This window comes from Somniosus microcephalus, chromosome 7, assembly GCF_052327205.1.
Source record: "Somniosus microcephalus isolate GS21.2 chromosome 7, FLI_Smic_1.0, whole genome shotgun sequence".
In the NCBI taxonomy this organism is placed as follows: domain Eukaryota; kingdom Metazoa; phylum Chordata; class Chondrichthyes; order Squaliformes; family Somniosidae; genus Somniosus; species Somniosus microcephalus.
Genome location: NC_140993.1, coordinates 228635651 through 228655102, shown reverse-complemented (window position 1 = coordinate 228655102; position 19452 = coordinate 228635651).

The window sequence follows — 19452 nt, the reverse complement described above, 5'->3', positions numbered from 1 at the left end:
CCTGCCTTTTGGGTTGGGGCTGTGGGATCCTTTCCATTGCTATCCTTCTAGGGATTCTTACAGTCTATTCTCCAGTGACCGTCTTTCCCGCACCCATAACAATTTAACCTAGCATGGGAGGGACGGTTTCCCTCCTGGTTCCACTCTTTCTTACTCTGGCTCCCAGGTTTAACCTCCTGGACTTTTCCCTTGGGTTGGGGCATCTCGATTCACCTTAGGTTTCTAAAGGCTACTGTGAGCCAGCGGATCACCACTTCTTCGGTGGTCTGGGGATTTCGGGGGTCAAACTAAGCCATGACCTGGACTTGGATCTGGGGAAGGTTGTTTGTCATAAGACAACGGAGCCAGTGGGTCAATTGGACTGGGTCCAGTGCTGCCCGCCCTGGCATTCCTGGGCATGTGCTCCAGTAGACTGGCCACAGCCTGTCTGCGAACACCTGCGGGGACTCCCCTGGGAGCTGCACCATTCTGTCTACCTGGGCGAACGGACTATCATCATTGAGTCCCATGGCCTCCAATATCTCATTCACAGAAATCACAGAAACCCCACAATGCAGATAGAGGCCATTTTGGCCCATCGAGCCTGCACCGACACATATCCCACCCGATCCCCGTAACCCCTACACTAACACATATCCCACCCTATCCCCGTAACCCCACGTATTTAATCCCCCTAACACTAAGGGTCAATTTATCATAGCCAATCAACCTAACCCGCACATCTTTGGACCATTCTTGAGACCTTCATAATCCCTCTGCCCCCTTTTGCATGTGCCAGATAAGGCCTGGAGGAGATCACCTGCCAGGGAAAACAGCAGCATTTTTGCTTGCTCTGCGTCATCGCAGTCATTTACACAAGCTGCCTGCTCTATCTCCCTGAAGTGTAGAGAGGGGTCTCCCTTTTTAGTGAGCTTGGGGATGTGGCTAACCATGTCCCTGAGCTGGTGGGTGCCATATGGCACAACAAACTGATTCTGGATGTCCCCGTTCATCAACGGGCGGACCGTACCTCCGTTGTCGGAGGGGGTACACTGCTCCTGGTCCTGGCCTATCTAGCGGGGCCTGCTGTGCTTCCTCTACCACCTCAACCTCCACCCCCTTTGCTGTCAGAGCTCCTGAAAGCTCGGAGCCGTGGGTGGCGGTCGTGGGACCTCTGATTCCCTGACCAACCTTTTCCTGGTTGTTGCCTGTGGGACGGTTTTATTTGGGTTGCTGGTAAAATCTAGCTGACCTGCCTTCGGGCTAATCAGACATATCATCCCCTTTGCCCTCTTTAAAGCCATATTCAAGCTTTCTATCTCTTCCCTACAGGGCCCATAATCTGCTTCCTCAAATCCTTGCTCGCAGGCCAGCTTATATGTTGCCTTTACCTCCCTAAACTTTTCCTCCTGCGCTTTTACTTCTTGTATGAGGCGGGCGTTCTCCTCCCACACCCTCATCTCATTGCTCTTGGCCTCTGCCACTAGGCACTTCAGGTACTCTGACTCGTGCCTCGTGTGGCTTTTGCCCTAACTAAACTGGACCACCAGGTGCTCTATTTTGGCCTGGTATTCTTCAACCTCCCTTTCCCTATCCCAACTCTCTGCTCCAGATTCCCCAAGCCTGCGGGTAACTTCCCCAAGCCTGTGGGCACCTAACCACAAACAGACGAGTGGGATAAAAAGAAACCCAATAACTGCTGCTCTCTCCAGACCCAAACCACCGTCTGCTACATCGCATTCAGTAGCCGACGGTCCTGCCACGGTTGCCATTTTGTAGAAATGGGATTATAACTGGGGTTATAGTCTCTGGCCAGTCAGAAGTATCTGAGCTGCTCCAGAGCCCCGTGCAGTTTCGAATCGCTCCCCTTTTCTGGTTCTGACCGCCGGACTTATTCAGTAGCGATGTAGACAAAACGAGACTCGTGGTTGGGTGCAAAGAAGACCAGTATTTATTGAAATAAAAGGAAATAAATGAAAATAATCAATACAACAAACCTATGCTTAATACAGCACTATTACTTCATACAGTACACTCTTTTACTTAATACAGCACTTTTATCTAGTGCGGCACACTTTTACTTAATACAGCCTTTTACCTAGTGCGGCGCACTTTTACTTGGTACAGTACACTTTTGCTTACTACAGCACTCTTACTCAAATACAGCACACTTATTCTTACTACAGCACTCTTTTGCGTAGTACAACACTCTTTTACTTAATGGGGAGGAGAAAACGGACACAACGAGGGAAAATTGACTAAAATTACAATTTTTAAAAATCCCCTTTAATTCCCACCCCTAATACCTATCTAATTTGCCTTGTAATGGACCTGCTGGTATTCCACTACTTTTGGGTGGGCTTGCTGAGCTGTTCTTCTGTAGGCAGAGCACGGAGGCGAGGCGACAGAGAGAGAGAGAATGGCTTCCCAAGAGGCTATCTACATACCCCAATTGGGAGCCGTAATCTTCGCGCCCAAATCCAGATGTATCTGGGCTATACAAAAGGGAATCGATCTGTCCCCATTGACTGGGATGGGTTTTAATGTATTCCCCATTCATTGATTGGTTTGAATAAAGCTGTCTCAGTTTGAAACAAACATGACAGCCATCTTTGATTTTCCTTTTCACATACACACAGGCTGCCTTTTTTTTCTTCTGCCACGAGGTCTGACAGCCATTTTGATGCCCTGGATTTTTAAAGGTATATTCTACCCAGGTTTTCTTTAATCAAAAATATGCTCTTCAGAGCTGTAGAGATTTTGGAAATTCTTGCGAAAATTACAGACCCCCTCCATGCTTGGATGTGTGTAAAGTCTGTAATTTATCCTATGTATGCTTATGTACACTACATTTTCACGGAATGGGAAGTGCATGTGTTGTGGGTGTATTTGTTAGATAATTACAGGGGAAGGTTGACTATGGGACTATGGAGGGTCAGAAAATGTTGCTCACTTTGTAAGGATGATACTCCAAGCAAGTTTTAGTATCACAGGGGTGTGTGTAGGATTCGCAAAATTCCCACATTCCCCTAAGGTTATTAATAAAAGGGACCCTGCATGGACATTTTATAAAGCGTACCCAAAAGATGGCGTCCGCACCTCGTGACCAAAAGCCTGCAAGATTTTTAAAGCTTGGACTCTGTGACAGCACAAGCAGTTTTGGGAAATCAAAACCTAAAATGCAGTTTCTGTGAAAAAGGACTTTGTATTTTGGAAAGCAGATACAGAACTTTGAATATGCATTAAGCCAGATCGTAGACAGATCAAAACCAGTGAGGCCCATACTTGAGGCCATCAAGTTGTCTGCATAAATAATCGGAAACAGCTTAAGGAAGTGATCGAGGCTGGACAGGCTGATTAAGATGCATTAATAACAATACAGTTCGGACATCAGGCCATTAGGTGCGATAAACAGCCATCTAAAAACAGTTAGTTTGGATTGCTATAATTATTTAAAAAAGCCCACCAAAATTGGAACAATGAACTAACCTGATTTGGCGCGCAGATAAGAAGTGAAACAACGGGTATAACTGTAGACCCTGGATAGCAACCTCTCTCTCTCTTGCTCGGCTCCCTTATGCTTGGCCCTCGCTCTTGGTCCTTGGCTCACTCATGCCCTGGCCTCGTGGCGGGTCTCTCCTCACTCCCCGCGGTGATTTCAGCAGTCAAGGACACCATACCAACTACCGGGGAGGGGAACGAGACCCGAGCCCCCAGTCATCCGGGATGCCCAGGCCACAAAAAGGGGCGAAACAAAGTTGAGCAGGTAGCCCAGGACTTGTATAGTAGTCCGACGAGATGAGATGCAGTTGAGCAGGTAGCCCAGGACTTGTATAGTAGTCCGATGAGACGAGACGAATCGAGACGAAGAGTAAGGTAGTCCCAATGAAGAGCAGCGAAGGGCAGCAGAAGGCGTATTAATTAAAACCGAGCACCAAGTTATAAGCTGATGCTCGGGGAAGAAAGTCCTTGAGGACGGTAAAGATGAACACCTTGTTGAACACTGCGATAACGCAGGTGTCTATGCCACAACGAATATACAGGCGTTTGATGCATGGCTAGTAAAATCTAAATGGTAACGACTGATAACTGTCCGATAAATATAACGTTACCGCCGACAACCACCCGAGGGAGAAGAAGAGGAGAACCCATCGAGTCGAGACAACGACGGTAGCTGAAGAGAAGAAGGTGTGTCACAGTAGCAGTTCCAGCACCACGCCCGGAGACCATGTGGCGATGGGGTACCTAGAAGGACCAAAGACCAAACCTCAAAACCTGAATTCGTCCAACAGTTGGCTTTATTTTGGATTGGTGAGTATGAATTCTGGCCCCTCATAGTTTAATCTAGTTAGGTATATGGGGTGGGATAAGGATAAGGGGATTGTTAATGTTGTTGTTTTCCTTCGATGTGCCGTGTGTTCCCCATTCCCTGTATAAGTATAGTTATTTTGTTCATGCCTGTAATTGTTTACCAGTGAACTTCTCATAAGACTGTTTTATTCTCTGTTTTAATAACATCTTGGTTTTCTCACATCCAAACCACCTGTCTACTCGAGTTTTCTGTATTGCCACCTGTACCTAAGTCCGATGTTTAGAACCCAGGGATGTGGGAGCGATTCGAACTGCTCACCAACTGTCAGGGGTATAACTGACTGGGCGCACGTGCCACACCCGCCACCCCCTACACAGGGGACATTATCTATGGTTAACAACATTGTAACTAGAGTGGTAAGGTTTCATATATTCACTACTTCTAGCAAACGTGTTCCACCCAAGGAGGTTTTACGATTTTACTGGAAATAGATATCAGAAGGGATTTTGCTGCTATGTTTATAACTGTTTAACCAATTAGCCTAGAAGGGATTTTTGGTTTAAACCAAATTATGGTTTTGATACGGAGTCAGATTCAGGATTCTGAGGTCTAATTAACAGAGCCCAGCACCTTTTTTACCTTTTAACAGAGAAAAATGTGGAGCTGCTGAAGCAATAAAGGGCCTGGGTGTCTGAATGAGCTCTCCAGAAAGGTAATGGGCCGGATAACAAAGATGTAAATCTAAACCGATTAGGACAAACTGTGACTCGCTATAACATTCCAATACTTCCCATAAGCGTTCATACATGCTATGATGAGAAGAGCAACAATTGTGGATACCTGGAACCCATTCCTAGGAGGGCAACAGCAGATTTGATTGACAGCTCAACTGGCCAAGCACCAAATACAGAGAGCTGGGGTAGGGTCAGAGGTGAAGCCATAGCCTTCCTGCCCAGCTAAGGAACAAATGGTCGAAGACAGTCTGTGAGATCTGGAATGGAAGCTAGTCCTAAAGAGAGAAATACCTCTCAAGTACAGTGCTGATTAGATACAGTGAGAACCTTAGTTATAAAAGTTGTATCTAGCCTGCTAATAGGGACAGTGCTTTCTTATATTCTCTGCTACAAGGAGTGTTGCTAAATGAGTTGTAAGTCACTACAATTGTTACTCTGCTACTTCACACTACAGTATATGAAAAATAAATCAACTTGTCGATTTCTATCTGGACTCATCACACTAAAGTATTCAACAGGCTGTCTTTTGAGAGAACAGAAATGTACTATAATTCTCCGCTCCACTCCCACTCTGAGCTCTCTGTCCTCGGCCTCTTGCACTGTTCCAACAAAGCTCAACGTAAGCTTGAGGAGCAGCACCTCATTTTTCGATTAGGCACTTTACAGCCTTCTGGACTCAACATCGAGTTCAACACTTTCAGACTATAACTTCTGCCCCTATTTTTTCATATGGCAGTTGTTGATGATTCTGCCATTCCCATTTACACTTCTTCTAGACTCATCTTTTGTTTATTTACTTGTGCCATTACCATCTCCTTTTGCTTTGCACCATCATCCCTTTTGTTATTTAATCTCTCCTGCCTTCGACCCTATCACAGACCTTCCCTTCTGTTCTTTCCTCCCTTCCCCAATTTCCCTGATTCTGCACTTGCTTAAAACCTGTTACATCTCTAACTTTTCCAGTTCTGACAAAGGGTCATCGACCTGAAACATTAACCCTGTTCCTCTCTCCAGAGATGCTGCCTGACCTGCTAAGTATTTCCAGCATTTTCTATTCTTATTTCAGATTTCCAGCATCCGCGGTAATTTTACTTTTGTATTAAGCGCATGTGCAAATTCACAGTTGCAGGGGAACGGTAGCATAGTGGTAATCCAGAGGCCTGGACTAATGATCCAGAAACCCGAGTTCAAATCCCACCATGGTAGCTGGGGAATTTAAATTCAGTTAATTAATTAAATCTGGAATAAAAAGCCAGCACCAGTAATGGTGATTGTGAAACGACCGGATGGTCGTAAAAACCCATCTGGTTCACTAATGTCCTTTAGGGAAGGAAATCTGCTGTCCTTACCTAGTCTGGCCTATATGTGACTCCCGACCCACATCAATATGGTTGCCTTTTAACTGCCCTCTGAAATGGCCTCGCAAGCCACTCAGTTGTACCAAACCACTATCAAAAACAATATAAGAATCATTGTGGGAGTACCTTCACCTAACGAAATGCAGCGATTCAAGAAGGTGGCTCACCACGATCTTCTCAAAGGCAATTAGGGATGGGCAATAAAAATGCTGGCCTTGCCAGCGATGCCACATCCCAGGAACAAAAATAAAATCACAAGCAGATGGAACAGCCACTCTTTCCCCCACCCCCCCATGCCACTGACACAAAGCAGTCCTGGAAATAAACAACCACACCTTACACATCCCCTCATTGGTCCCCATCAATTTATGTCTATCCATTCATCATCAAGAAACTTAAAAGGCAACTAGCCACTCAGCAACCAAAAATAGGCAACACGGGAACATGGTGCAAACTAATAAAATTTAAGTGATTCTACTAAAGAACAGAAACTTCACAACATAACATTTTCTCAGACACCCATGTGCAGACCATTGTGCAATTACAAAGCTTTACTCCTCCTTTTCCCACCGCTCCTACATGGTGCAACCCCTGTGGCTTCAGCAGAGGTAGAGGCAGGCTGCTCAGATCCCTACTCTGACTGCTGAGATGCTCTTGGTCGATGAACTCTGGGTTTTGGAGCAGGTCTGTTCTCCACAAAAGGTTGCTTCACCTGCACCTGTGCACGCCAGACTCAGCCAACGGAACAGGAGGCAGCATGTCAGGTACTGACTGAGGTGGGGCAATGGGTGAGAAATGGAAGTGCGTTGAGTGGAGTCTCCAATTCCATGTCCCCTTTTGCCATCATCCCTCTCATGGGACGGCCGCATTTCACTACTATCACTCTGCTGGAGAGCACTTTGGTGCAGATCAGTGCGGCCCTGTAAGGCCAAGGCTAAGGTATCTGTCATCCTATTTAAGGTGGCAGACATGTTGGCATCCAGTGTTTGCATGGGCAAGGCTTGCATGGACTCATTTGATTACTGCGATTGATGTTCCACAGAGTTGGCCACACTATCTATGCAAGAACACATCGTCGCAATGCCCTGTGACATCAACCCATTCATGCTTGAGGCGGACTCCTCCATTCTTCCTGCAATCGTCGTCAGTGTGCTTGGAAGGCCAGCCAGTGCATTGCACAATCTTTGCTGCTGCTCATTGATTATCCTTTTCATCAACGGCCCCTGGGGTACAGCATCTGTGTCCAGCTGAGCAGAGCTTGGAGAGGGCTGTGCCCCCCAATGTGGACACTCCACTGCTGTCTCTGCCACCACCAACTGCTCTTGCTCACTTGTGAAGTGTGAGTCACCAGGTTAAAAACCAACTTTCTGTCTAACTGGTCCCCCCGAAGTGTGAGTATCTGAGCTGGTGCATGGTAGGCATGCATCTTGTGATGGAGCACCATCAGAACAAATCAGCTCCTCTGAGGATTCGTTGTCCATGAGGTCCAAGGTCTCCTGTTGCATGCGTGAAGGCTCTGGCAGAGAGAAAAGATATGAATTAATACTGACAAGTTAAGTATGTTGTAACTTATCATTATGAAGATGATCATATTTCACTCGCTGTTGAAATCAAGTCAACATGACTGAATGTTGTATGACATATGGGTCGTTGATATTTAATTGTCAGCAGGTAGCTGGGAGGTCCCCATCTCCAATGGTCAGGGATGGCAAAATGTCACTGATCTCCAACGCTGCTTCTTCTGCAGTTGTTAGCTGTGAAATCTATTGAGAACCCCCTCCGGTTCTCTGCCTCTCTCTGGTGTTCTGCGATCTTCTCTCCTGCAATGGGGAAAAGAACAGACCTATGAGTGAGTGTAATGGCATGCATTTGCCCAATGCATGCAGTGCATTTGGTGAGGGTGACTTTCAGGGAGAGGCATCAAATTACTTAAGGATGAGGGTGAATGGCAGTGGCAGATAGATAGATAAGGATGTGAGGAAGTCCATAGACAGAGAAGAATGGATGCGCTTGCAAGGTAAATGGGTGTGAGGAGTGATGTGGTGGAGTAGGCTTGACAAGGCAGAGTGAGCAGTTGAGGTGGTGCACACAGCACGATGTAGGTGAATGTGCAACCGGCCTTGCCTTTCCTGACCTGGCTAGGTCATTAAAGCACTTCCTGAACTGAATCCAGGAGCGTGGCTCAATGCTCCTGCTGCTGATCTCCTGGGCCACCTCCTTTGCCTTCTTTGTGGCAGCAAAAGGTTTCTTCCTCCCATTGTTGGGGAAGAGTATCTCGATTTGGCGCCTCACAGTCCCCAGAAGTACAGCAAGGGAGGCGCGGACTTTGAGCATCCTGAGTCCATTGTCACACCTTGTCTTCTCTTGCTTGCAACTCCAACTTCTCTAAATTCCATCTTGGGATTGGCCCTTAAAATACTGGAGTTGAGATTGCGTCACGCAGGTCCTCATCAAGCCCGCTGCCGTGCTATCGATGCCAAACCCGGAAGTAAAATGATAATGAGGTGGCTGCATTAAAAAGCCACGGACAGGCGCGCTGAACTTAATTCCGGGTTTCCCACATGGTATCGGATCCCCCCCATTCCACTCCCAACACATCTTTGAGTTAATATCGGGGCAAATACTCTTACAATAATAAAGCTACTGCATGTGAAGAGTATCTTTATTACTGCTATTTTCAGTCTAGACCGCTAAAATAGTTTAGGCACAAAATTCTGGTCTTGGTTAAGGGTGAAGAGTGAAGAGGTAGCCCACTGGCGACTGGAATTTGGGAGGGAAACCCAGTACTGCTGAGATTCCAACCCATTTCTGATAAGGGGGAGTATAAGTAAATTCCTCTCCTCGCTCCTTCCCCACCTGGACATTAAGGAGGCATGACTGGAGGAGTTCCTGAGATTCCTCAGGAATTCCACTGATTTTACCCTTACAAGGCCTTAAGGGAAATCTTCTCCGACTTGCCAAGATTAAAGTAATCGATCCTGCATTGGTTGAATTCTCTTTATCCTACTGCCAAATGGTATTAAAGCTAAAGAGTAAGGAAAGAAAGACTTACATTTACATAGCACCTTTCATGACCTCAGGATGTCCCAAAGAGCTTTACAGCCAATGAAATACTTTTGAAGTGTAGTCACTTTTGGACTATAGGAAAGATGGCAGCCAATTTGAGCACAGCAAGGTCCCACAAACACCAATGAGATACTGACCAGGTAATCTGTTTAAGGTGTTGGTTGGTAAAGAAAGGACTTTACATCCAGCCCAGGAAGGGCCTCAGAGAACTACACCTTACAAGGGTGCATTGGATCGGCAGCGCTGAAGCAACTTTGCAGGCACCATGAGCTGCCTCAAGCCACAAATGTTATTGCACTCGCAATTTGGAATGGCATCTGCATCTTTGGGCATGGGTGGCCAGAAGTTTCACTCCCCTTAACTACCAGCAAAGTGGGTGGGGCGGAGGGGGGGTGGGTCCTAGATTTAATGCTGTTGTTTTCTTGTGCAGTTGACTCAGGTGGGAGCCTCATAAATAAACGTGAATTGGGGTTCTATGTTGTACGTTGAACCCTAAAGCCATGAAGCAGGTGACCGACACCCTATTTGTCAGGGCAGAGCTGTACATCACCTTCCACACTGACCTCAGCAGAAGAGAGCTTGTGACTTTGCAGCAGTGACTTTGCAGCAGTGCCTAGCTTCCTTCGTGTGCAGGGCGTCGTGGTATCCTTTGCAATTGTTGAATGTTGCTGGCGCTTGTACACTGATCAGAGTACAGCAGCCAACAACTGTCAGCAATAGAAAAGGATGCCACTCTATCAATGTGATCAAAGTGAAGCTAGATGGCCAATTAACAGAAGTCAATGGAAATAAAAATCAGGAGAGTGGAAAAAGGGCTGCCGATTCGCTATTGCCCTATTTACACTATCGCACAAGTGCAAAATGACCCGGACTGTGTTTTTTAAATGTGTTGTTTTTCATTGAAATTAATCCTGAGTAATAAATAACTCCATATAAGTCTTTGCATAGGTATTAATTGTTAAAATTAGGACTAAAGTTGCTGTGTTTCACCTACCAGGCTGAACAGATTTGATAGTCAAATAGCAGAATGTTCCTCTCACTTCTCTGGAGAAAGGCTGGCCAAGTTGGTTAGAAATTTAACTAAATCATATCTCTCTTTTTTTTATTTCTCCTGGAAGACAAACATAAAACTAAAAACTATTGCTGTCTGTACCTTTTTTCCAGTTATGTCCAGGTATCCCATCTGTTGTGATGTCTCCTTGCCCTTTCCTATGTTTCCAGTTCCCCCCTCTCCCACCGTGCTTTCGCCACCTCCTCATCTTCCAATTGCACCAAAACAGGACCAAACAGGGCCACAGGAAAGCAAAACAAGTTTCATATTTGTATAAAATAAAAATGCACCACACTGTGACTGTCAATCTGTTGCTAATGTGGATATTGGTGAGAAGTATTTTTGTGCACCTGTTTATCTACGTATGCATCTGTGCACGTGTGCATGTGTATATTTGTTGAATTATGAACATGCTTGTGTGTGTATGTGCAAAAGAAGTATTCTAGAAAGAGAGGCACTGCACTGAATATCTGGACACATAGGAGGTGATTTTGAAAGCCCTGGGGAGGCGGGTATGGAGGCGGGACTGCTGGGAAAATGGCAGAATTTGGGGGCCGGTGCCAAACCCACCCCTAACCAGCCTCCATGCCATCTTCCCAGGAGGCGGGTAGCCGTCCCGCGCCAGGTCCCGTCTCCTTGGAGGAGGGAAGGGATTAAAGCCTATTAACTGCCTAACAGGTAGTTAACAGGCAGAAAATAGGATTATCCCCTTTTTGCCCTCAAGTGCGGGCTTCCCAAAGGCTCCAAAACCCGCTAATGAGGTGAGTTGTGGGTCTGCGGGGGTCGGGTGAGTGCAAAAGTGTGGTGTGAAGATAAGTGATGCAAGAGTGTAGAGCTGAGTATCTGAGGTAAGTGCAAAGTGTTATTAAAAATGTGCTTACCTTTGTTTCTTCCTGCGGTTCATTCGGTTTGTATGCGGAGACTCTCGGACCTCCGTGTTGCAGATGAGAGTGCCGTTGCATTCGCAGATGCAACAAACATCTCGGGCTGGATTTTCCAAGCCCCGAGGAGGCGGGCATGGAGGCGGGACAGCCGGTAAATTTGGAGAAAGTAGGGGTGGATGGCAAAGCCGCCCCATCCCACCTCCGTGCCCTTTTGCCAGGAGGCGGGAAGATGTGTAGCTTCAGGTCCCGTCTCCTGGAGGCAGGAAAGGCATTTCATCCTTTTAGCTGCCTGTTAACAGGTAGTTAACAGGCAGAAAAAGGGTTAGTGCCATTTTACCTTCACAGGTGAAGGTTTCCCGACCTCTGAGAACCCCACCGGGTTGGAGGAGATGTGGAGGAGGTCTGCGGTGGTCGGAGGCACCTGGATGTAAGGTGTAGAGGTGTGTGATGGGTGCAAGTGTGGAGTGGTAAGTATGCAAGGTGAATGATAAGTTTTAAAAAGTGTTCACTTACCTTGTTTTCTATCTACAGCCTTCAGCCGTGGTGGATCGGGAGAGCCGACATCCTCCTTGTCACTTTCGCAGACTGGCTGATGTAACCTCCGTACCAACAGCCATGTGAAATTTACAAATTTGAAAGGTTTGATGAATCCTGAACACAAGTACTCATCAAACTAAAGAGAATGCAAGTGTTTGACAGTTTCACAGAGCTGTCAAACGCTGACATTTCTTCTTTCAAGAAGTCTTGACAGATAGCACGTCTGACGTTGACATGATCTGTCAGTGACTTCCTCCCTAATTGGCCTGCTGAGCCCACAGGGCAGGCTTAACAAGCTCAATCAGGGGAAAATCCCTCTGGTTGGTCAGGCGAGGATGGAGGTGGGACATTGACATGACAAGCAGCTGTCCTGCCTGCAACTCGCCTCCATTCACAAAATCCAGCCCCTCATCTCTGTAAAAGAAAGAATGTTGATGAGGTCTTGTATGCAAGACCTCATCAAACTGCAGGGATTGTCATTGTTTGACAGCTTCACAGAGCTGTCAAATGATGAGAATTCATCCATCAAAAATTTTTGACAGATGAAACGTCATATGTTGATGTGCTCTGCTACCGACTTTCCCTTAATTGGCCAGCTAAGCACGCTGGGCAGGCTTAACAAGGTCAATCAAGGGAAAATAGCATGGGTTGGCCACAAATCGATGGAGGCGGGTCATCGACCCGACAAGCAGCAGTCCTGCCTTCAATGTGCCCCCATTCACAAAATTGCCCCCATAAGTGCTGGGTAGTCAAGCTACCATTTTGAAACACAATTTTAACATGGGTAAGTGGGTGCAGGTGGGGGGGTTAAATGGGCAAAAATTCCGAGGGGGTTGGGAAGCCATCTCCAACCCGCCGACCTCCAGGTTTTACAGAGGTGGGACAAGGAGCGGGCAATATTTAATATATTAATAAGTCTGGAAGCCTCAGATTTAACCTGCCTTGCAAGTTTTACTGTGGCCGGCCAGGTTTCCCAGACCTCAGAATACCCAGCAGCTGCAGCGAGGCAAGTACAGCCTCGGGGAGAAGGAAAGTTTACCAGGAGGAGCAGGAGTGCTTCCTCCCAGCCCCCCAAGCTCCCCACCATCAGAACTCATCCCACCCATACAAACACCCACCCCCCACCCAAGATCAGACCCTCCCCAGGATTGGACCCCCCTACCACGGGGTTGGGGATCCGATCCCCCCTTGGCTTCAGACCTACCTGATCCTGTGGCCTCCTCCAGAGTGCTCCCCTCCCGACTGGAAACCAAGCCTCTCAATCAGGCTGACATCCAGGCAAGTAACCTGCCAGGGCCAAAGGTCACGTGCTGTGAAATTTAAACTCCACAGTATGCGGGGAAACCCAGTATTCCAGGTTCCTCATCCGAAACTCTGTCCCCCTGCCTATGCAACCCGCCCCAGTATACTGGAACCTAATCTTGGACTATAGGGCATAATGGCACTTTACTCTGGATTATGGAAATAGCTGCATAGTTACTTCCAGGCCGAGGATGTACCATTTATGGCTCCACTGAGCTGTAAGTTAACAGCTACAGTAAGTTCAGTCTGCCAGGAGGATGTTAATTGAATTTATTCCAACATATCACCTTAACTAGTGGAAATGAGCAATTTGATCATTGCAAATGAGGCAACTTTACTGAGGAGATGTAGGAGGTTAGGATTGAAAGGACACACATTTATAGGCATGATGAAGGGGAGGCACAGTGATAAAATACAGTAGGAAGACGCAGAGATTTGTTTCCACTTTTATCATTGACTGGATTTGTACGGAATGATTTGAGGCAAGGAGAGGGACTGCGCGAAAGAAAGAGTAGCAGAATCTTTTCCCGAAGGGAGCCTTGATAATTGCAGAGGAGAGCTACATGTCAACAAATGAGCGAGTTGACGTCGTTGCTAAAAGGGGACCACGAAGGCAAGGTGTAGGGGGTGGCGGCGGTGTCGCCTGGCGCATGCGTGCGCCCAGTCAGTTATGCCTCTGACTGTTTTGTGAGTGGTTCTAGACACCGGACTTAGGTACAAGGCGACGGTACAGAGAAGACTCGAGTAGACAGGTGGTTGGATGTAAAGCAAAACCAAGATTTATTGAAGAGGAAAACTTGATACAATCCTATGGAAAAATTATTAGTGTAAACTTCTACAGGCAAAAATTATAAGAGAATCATAATAATACTTATACTTATACAGGGAATGGGGAACACATGGCACATCAAGGGAAAACAACTATCTTAACAATCCCCTTATCCTTATCCCACCCCCTATACCTAACTAGGTTAAGCTATGAGGGGTCAGAACTTCATGCTCACCAATCAAAAGGGTTTGTTAGACTCAAAACAGCGGTTGGGTTCGAGGTTCGCTCTTGATGCTCTCTGGAGCCTGCCGTCATCACGTGGGCTCCGGGCGCTGCAAGGGCATTGTCCAGGTTTGAGTACCCCAAAGTTAGAGTCTCTGCCTGGGTACTTTACCTTGCAGGGATGGTTCTTCGTCCACAGCCGACAGCTTGAGTTTGCATGAAGATGGTCGCAGGTTGGCTGAGGCTGAAGGCCCGATGATTCGCAGCCTACCCTCAGTTGGTCTTCCTCGGTTGGTCTTCCCTCCTCCCCTCATCGCGTCCCACTTCGCCTGGCCTGAATTTGTCCGTGTCAGCTCGATGCAACGCCAGGGCCGATGGAATGGCAACAGGCACGGGCAAAGGCCAGGGGGTAAGCGCGGGACGGGGAAAGAGTGGCAGCCACGAGGGCGGGCAGAGGGATAAGAGTACCAGCACACACAGAGAGAGATTGCTACCCGGGGGCCTTCAATTATACCTTCGTCGAAAACCCTTATCTGCGCGCCAAATCATGTTAGTTCTTTGTTTTAATTTTGGCGGGCTAGTTTAAAATAATGGTAGCAATTCATACTAACTGGTTTTTAGATGGCCGGTAATCACATCTACCGGCCCGATAATTGATTTATACTGTCCTGAAAGTTCCTTGATGGGCCTGTCTAGCCTCGATGGCTGTGTTAATCTGTTTCCGATAATATATGCAAACTGTTGATGGCTTTGACTATAGGCCTAACTGAATTTAGATTTTCTCTCCAATTCGGGCTAATGCATAATTCAGAGTCCTGTCTGGTTCCAAAACACAAATGCTTCTCTTCACAGAAAAGCCTGCAGCCTTAGTTTCGATTTCTCCCAAGCTGTCTGCGTTGCAGAATCCATTTTGGAATCCCACAGGCTTTCTGCCATGAGGCACGGACGCCATCTTGGGTACACTTTTTAATTTAAAATGTCCATGCAGGGTCCCGTTTATTAATAACAGCCTTCGGGGAAATGCAGAAATTTTGCAAATCTTCCAAAGACTAATATTACAGTTGGACCAGATGTTAATTAAGGAAAGATTTTGCTGAAGAGCTACACCCCCAGATGCCTGGCAGCTGGCAGTGTGCTCCCCCCGTGGAGCCTCTTCCTGAAGTACCACCTTGGCTGCCTGCTTACCTTGCTTCCCTTTCAAACTTTTCTCTTCCTCTTCTTCGTAAAATGGCTACAGGGGAATCCATAATTGCCACACAACTTGTCGAAAGTGCTTCATGGTTGAGGTCCAGAATCATCCCCACAGCCCCAGCCGCGATGCTGAAGGAACTTTCAAAAGGCAATTGGACATGCACTTGCAGGGGACTAATTTGTGGGATTATGGGGAAAAAGATGGAATGTGGGACTAAAATTGGACAGCTCTTTCAGAGACATGATTGGCCGAATGGCCTCCTTTCTGTACTGTAAAATTCTATGGATTCTATAGAAAAAGCCCTCCTAAAAATAAAAATAAATCAGCAGCAAAATTTGACCAAGAACATTATCCTAGTAAGGAGATCTTCACCAGTACTTTTGACTAATGCCACCGAGCAACCAGGAATCCTTCCTTCATGCAGCCATTGAATTTTTGGGAAAGTCTACAGGTAGCAGTGGATTGTTTGAATCTCATTTTCACATGGCCAGCCACGATTGTGACTGGCGCTGTGGGGGCAGAGGAGCACTGCATTGGGGTTTTGGACGAGTAGGGAATCAGCGCTGGGCCTCGTGTGCCCAATATTCCTCCACCGCCGGTCCAGAATCTGCCACATGTTAGGTAATAAACAGGAGCAAAATCTAGCTCAGGATCAGCAGTCTGTGATCTACCCTGGTGACCAGACTATCCAAAAGCAGGAGGACATGTTGCCTATGGCTTGATTTGTCATTGGGCTAACTCATAGACTGATTATTTTTGCAGTTTATTTTTGTCACTTCTTTATCCAGTATCATTTTTTCTCCTCCTTCCCAGTTCTGGATTCCCATTTCATCAAGCACAGGTAGGAAACCTGATCCTTATTGTAGTGTATGTACCCGTCTACCTTTAAGAGAACTATTGTATGTAACCGTTCACCTTTAAGAGAATTATTTTAGGTGTGGCACTACTTTGTTTGGCTTCTGTATACGGTAATACCGACGGTGACCACACCAGTATATAAGTGTTGTGCCAGGAGTTATTGGGCAGATTCGCCCTGACCTTCGAATAGTAAAGTCCTGTTTTAAGTTATTCTTGGAGTCTGTGCATTAATTAACTAAACAACCCACAGACTTTACAGTGGCGACGAGTCCGATCGTACCCTGCGGCAACAATACGTCCAAAGCAGTTAACGAGCGTCGAGAAGAGGCAACCGCCCTCGTCGTTCTGCTGGGAAAAAACTCGAGGCTGCAGAACTAGAAAGGAGGAAGAATTTAGAGACAAAGACTTCCATCAGCAACAGGCACTGACTGTCCCTTCTGCCATGGTGAGGAGTGAGCCGATCAGCATGAGAAGCAAGGCGGCCACGGTGACTGTGAGTAAGGGAAAAGTAAAAAGAATAACCGGAGGATAAGGGCGGTGCACTCGACCACAGTCGAGGGGGAAAGGAGCCGGACAGAAGTCGGGCACAGAGGCGCTGAGACTGGGGCAGCGTGGAGCAAGGAAGCCGCGGTACTAATAGGCTGGGGGACGCAACGGCATCGTGAGACAGCTAGACCGCGACCGGCGGGAAAAGCCGGGCAGCAACCAAAGCCACGAAGCGCTGCGACCGGGAGCATAGGCGCGGGAAGAGATAAACTCAGCCGCAGCCGGGGAGGGAAGCACCGGACTGCGAGACGGCTGGGAGAGGCGTTTGGGAGCCGAGCGAGCGGGAGAGGCAGAGCCGACCAAGGGAGACTGCGCGAGAGCCAGTCCAGCGGCTGAAACTGTTCTCCGTCAACGGGGTGTACCCAGCGCCGGTAGAGCCGAGCGAGCAGGAGAGGCAGAGCCGACCAAGGGAGACTGCGCGAGAGCCAGTCCAGCAGCTGAAACTGTTCTCCGTCAACGGGGTGTACCCAGCGCCGGTAGAGCCGAGAGAGCGGGAGAGAGACCGAGCCCGAGCAAGGGGAACTGAGCGAGAGCCAGCCCAGCGGCTGAATCTGTTCGCCGTCAACGGGGTGTACCCAGCGCCGGTTGCCCTGCCGAGAAAAGGGAAAGCCCTGAAGCCGACGCGCAGGCTGTGAACCTGAAAGCCAGCGGCCGTCGCCTGTGGGGGAAAGTGTACCCCTCCCGCTAGGGAAGAAATGCGGGAAGCCGCCATTAGGCGGGGAAGAAGACAGAAGCGGGAAACCGCCATTGAAGTGGGCGGGGAGAGAAGATAAGCGCGGGAAACCGCCATTTTCGCGGGAAAACCGCCATCTTAGAAAAAAAAAGTTAAAGAAATAATTCGGGGTGTTATCAGAAAGAGAGGAAGATGCCTAAGCGTGGTAACATCAACGATTTTAATGCCGAGGTAGAAGACTGGGCCACGTACGTGGAACGCATCGAGATCTATTGTGAGGCCAATAAAATAGAAGAAGATGACAAAGCTATAACCTTGCTAAACTCGATGGGCGCGAAGACATACGGGCTCTTGAAGCATCTACTATCACCAGCTAAACCGGCGGATCAGACTTTCGATGATATTGTGGCTGTTCTGAAGGATCACTTGAACCCCACACCGTTGATGTTGGCGGAACGATTCAAATTCTATGCGAGAACGCAATGGAAAGACGAAAGCAACGCAGAATACTTGGTCGAACTGCGTAGACTAGCGAAATACTGCCAGTTTGGAGGGAATCTGACAGAGGCATTGCGAGACAAGTTCGTGTGCGGGTTGGCAAAGGAAGGAATGCAAAAGCGACTACTCGAAGAGAACGACCTTACACTTGACAGGGCTGTCCTTATTGCAGCATCGCACGAAGCCGCAGTGAAGGGAACTGCGGAAATGCAGCTAAAGACAGCAGCACTAAGTGCGGATCAAATTACCTCGACAACAACAAAATGCTATCATTGTGGGAAGACAACACACAACCAGAACCAATGTTGGTTTAAGAACCAGGAATGTAGGAAATGTGGCAAACTGGGCCACATAGCTAAGGTATGCCGGTCAGGGAAGAAGACCAACAACCAAAGGACCAACAACCAAAGGAAGCCATCACAGGAAAAGTACAACAAGGTACACAAGGTGGCTGAGAAGAGTTCAGACGAACAGAATTCAGATTCAGACCCAAACGGCCAGGAGCTGGGTAGTCTGAGAATTCACAATGTGAGTAAGGAAGCTGACCTACAAACTATCTGGGTCATGCTAAAAATAGCTGGAATCCAAGTGAAAATGGAGTTGGACACTGGATCAGCTCTATCAGTCATAAATCGAAGGGATTACCACCGGCTATTCTCACATATACCCTTAAGAGATACCAAGTTCGTATTGCAGACATACACGGGGCATAAAGTATACCCCATGGGAAAGATAAGAGGCAAAGTGAGAGATAGGGGTAAAGAACACCCAAGAATGAACTTATACGTACTACATGAGGGAGGACCACCACTTCTAGGACGGGAGTGGATCAAGAAAATAGACATGGAATGGCACTATCTAAAAGCCATAACGAGTGAGGACTCGGTGCAGACAATCAGCTCAGATTCTGAAACGGATGACGATAAGACCAACCCAAATATGAAAGACAAGGTTGAAATGGACTTGCCGACGAAGGTTGGAAAAACGAAGGCATGCATAAAGGCTTATGCTCCAGAGAAGAACAAAGTTTCAGAGCAGAACTCCACCGAGCAACGACAACCTAGTTTGACAGAAAATTCTGAGCCTGTTCAAGTTACGGACATATCCATGACGGAAGAACACTGAGCTCGGACTCAAACTTATTTCAAATTACGACAACAATTAGAACAATTGAGTTACCGTCTCGTACAAGAAATGAAAACAATGAAAAAGTTCTATGACACCGAATGGGAGAATCTGGAAAGACAACAGAAGCAGCTAGCTCAAGCAGAGAGCGGCCATAGAGCCATTGTGACCAATTACCGATCACATCTCCCTTGTGCTGTTCAGGAGTTAGAATATTTGCAGGAAGAAGCAAATGAAGAGGAATCTTCAGGAAGCCAGGATTTTATTCCAGTTCTTCTCTACGACTCCTTACAAGCAGAGTATGAGAAGTTGAAAGAACAGTATGAACAGGCCCAGGCTACAATTC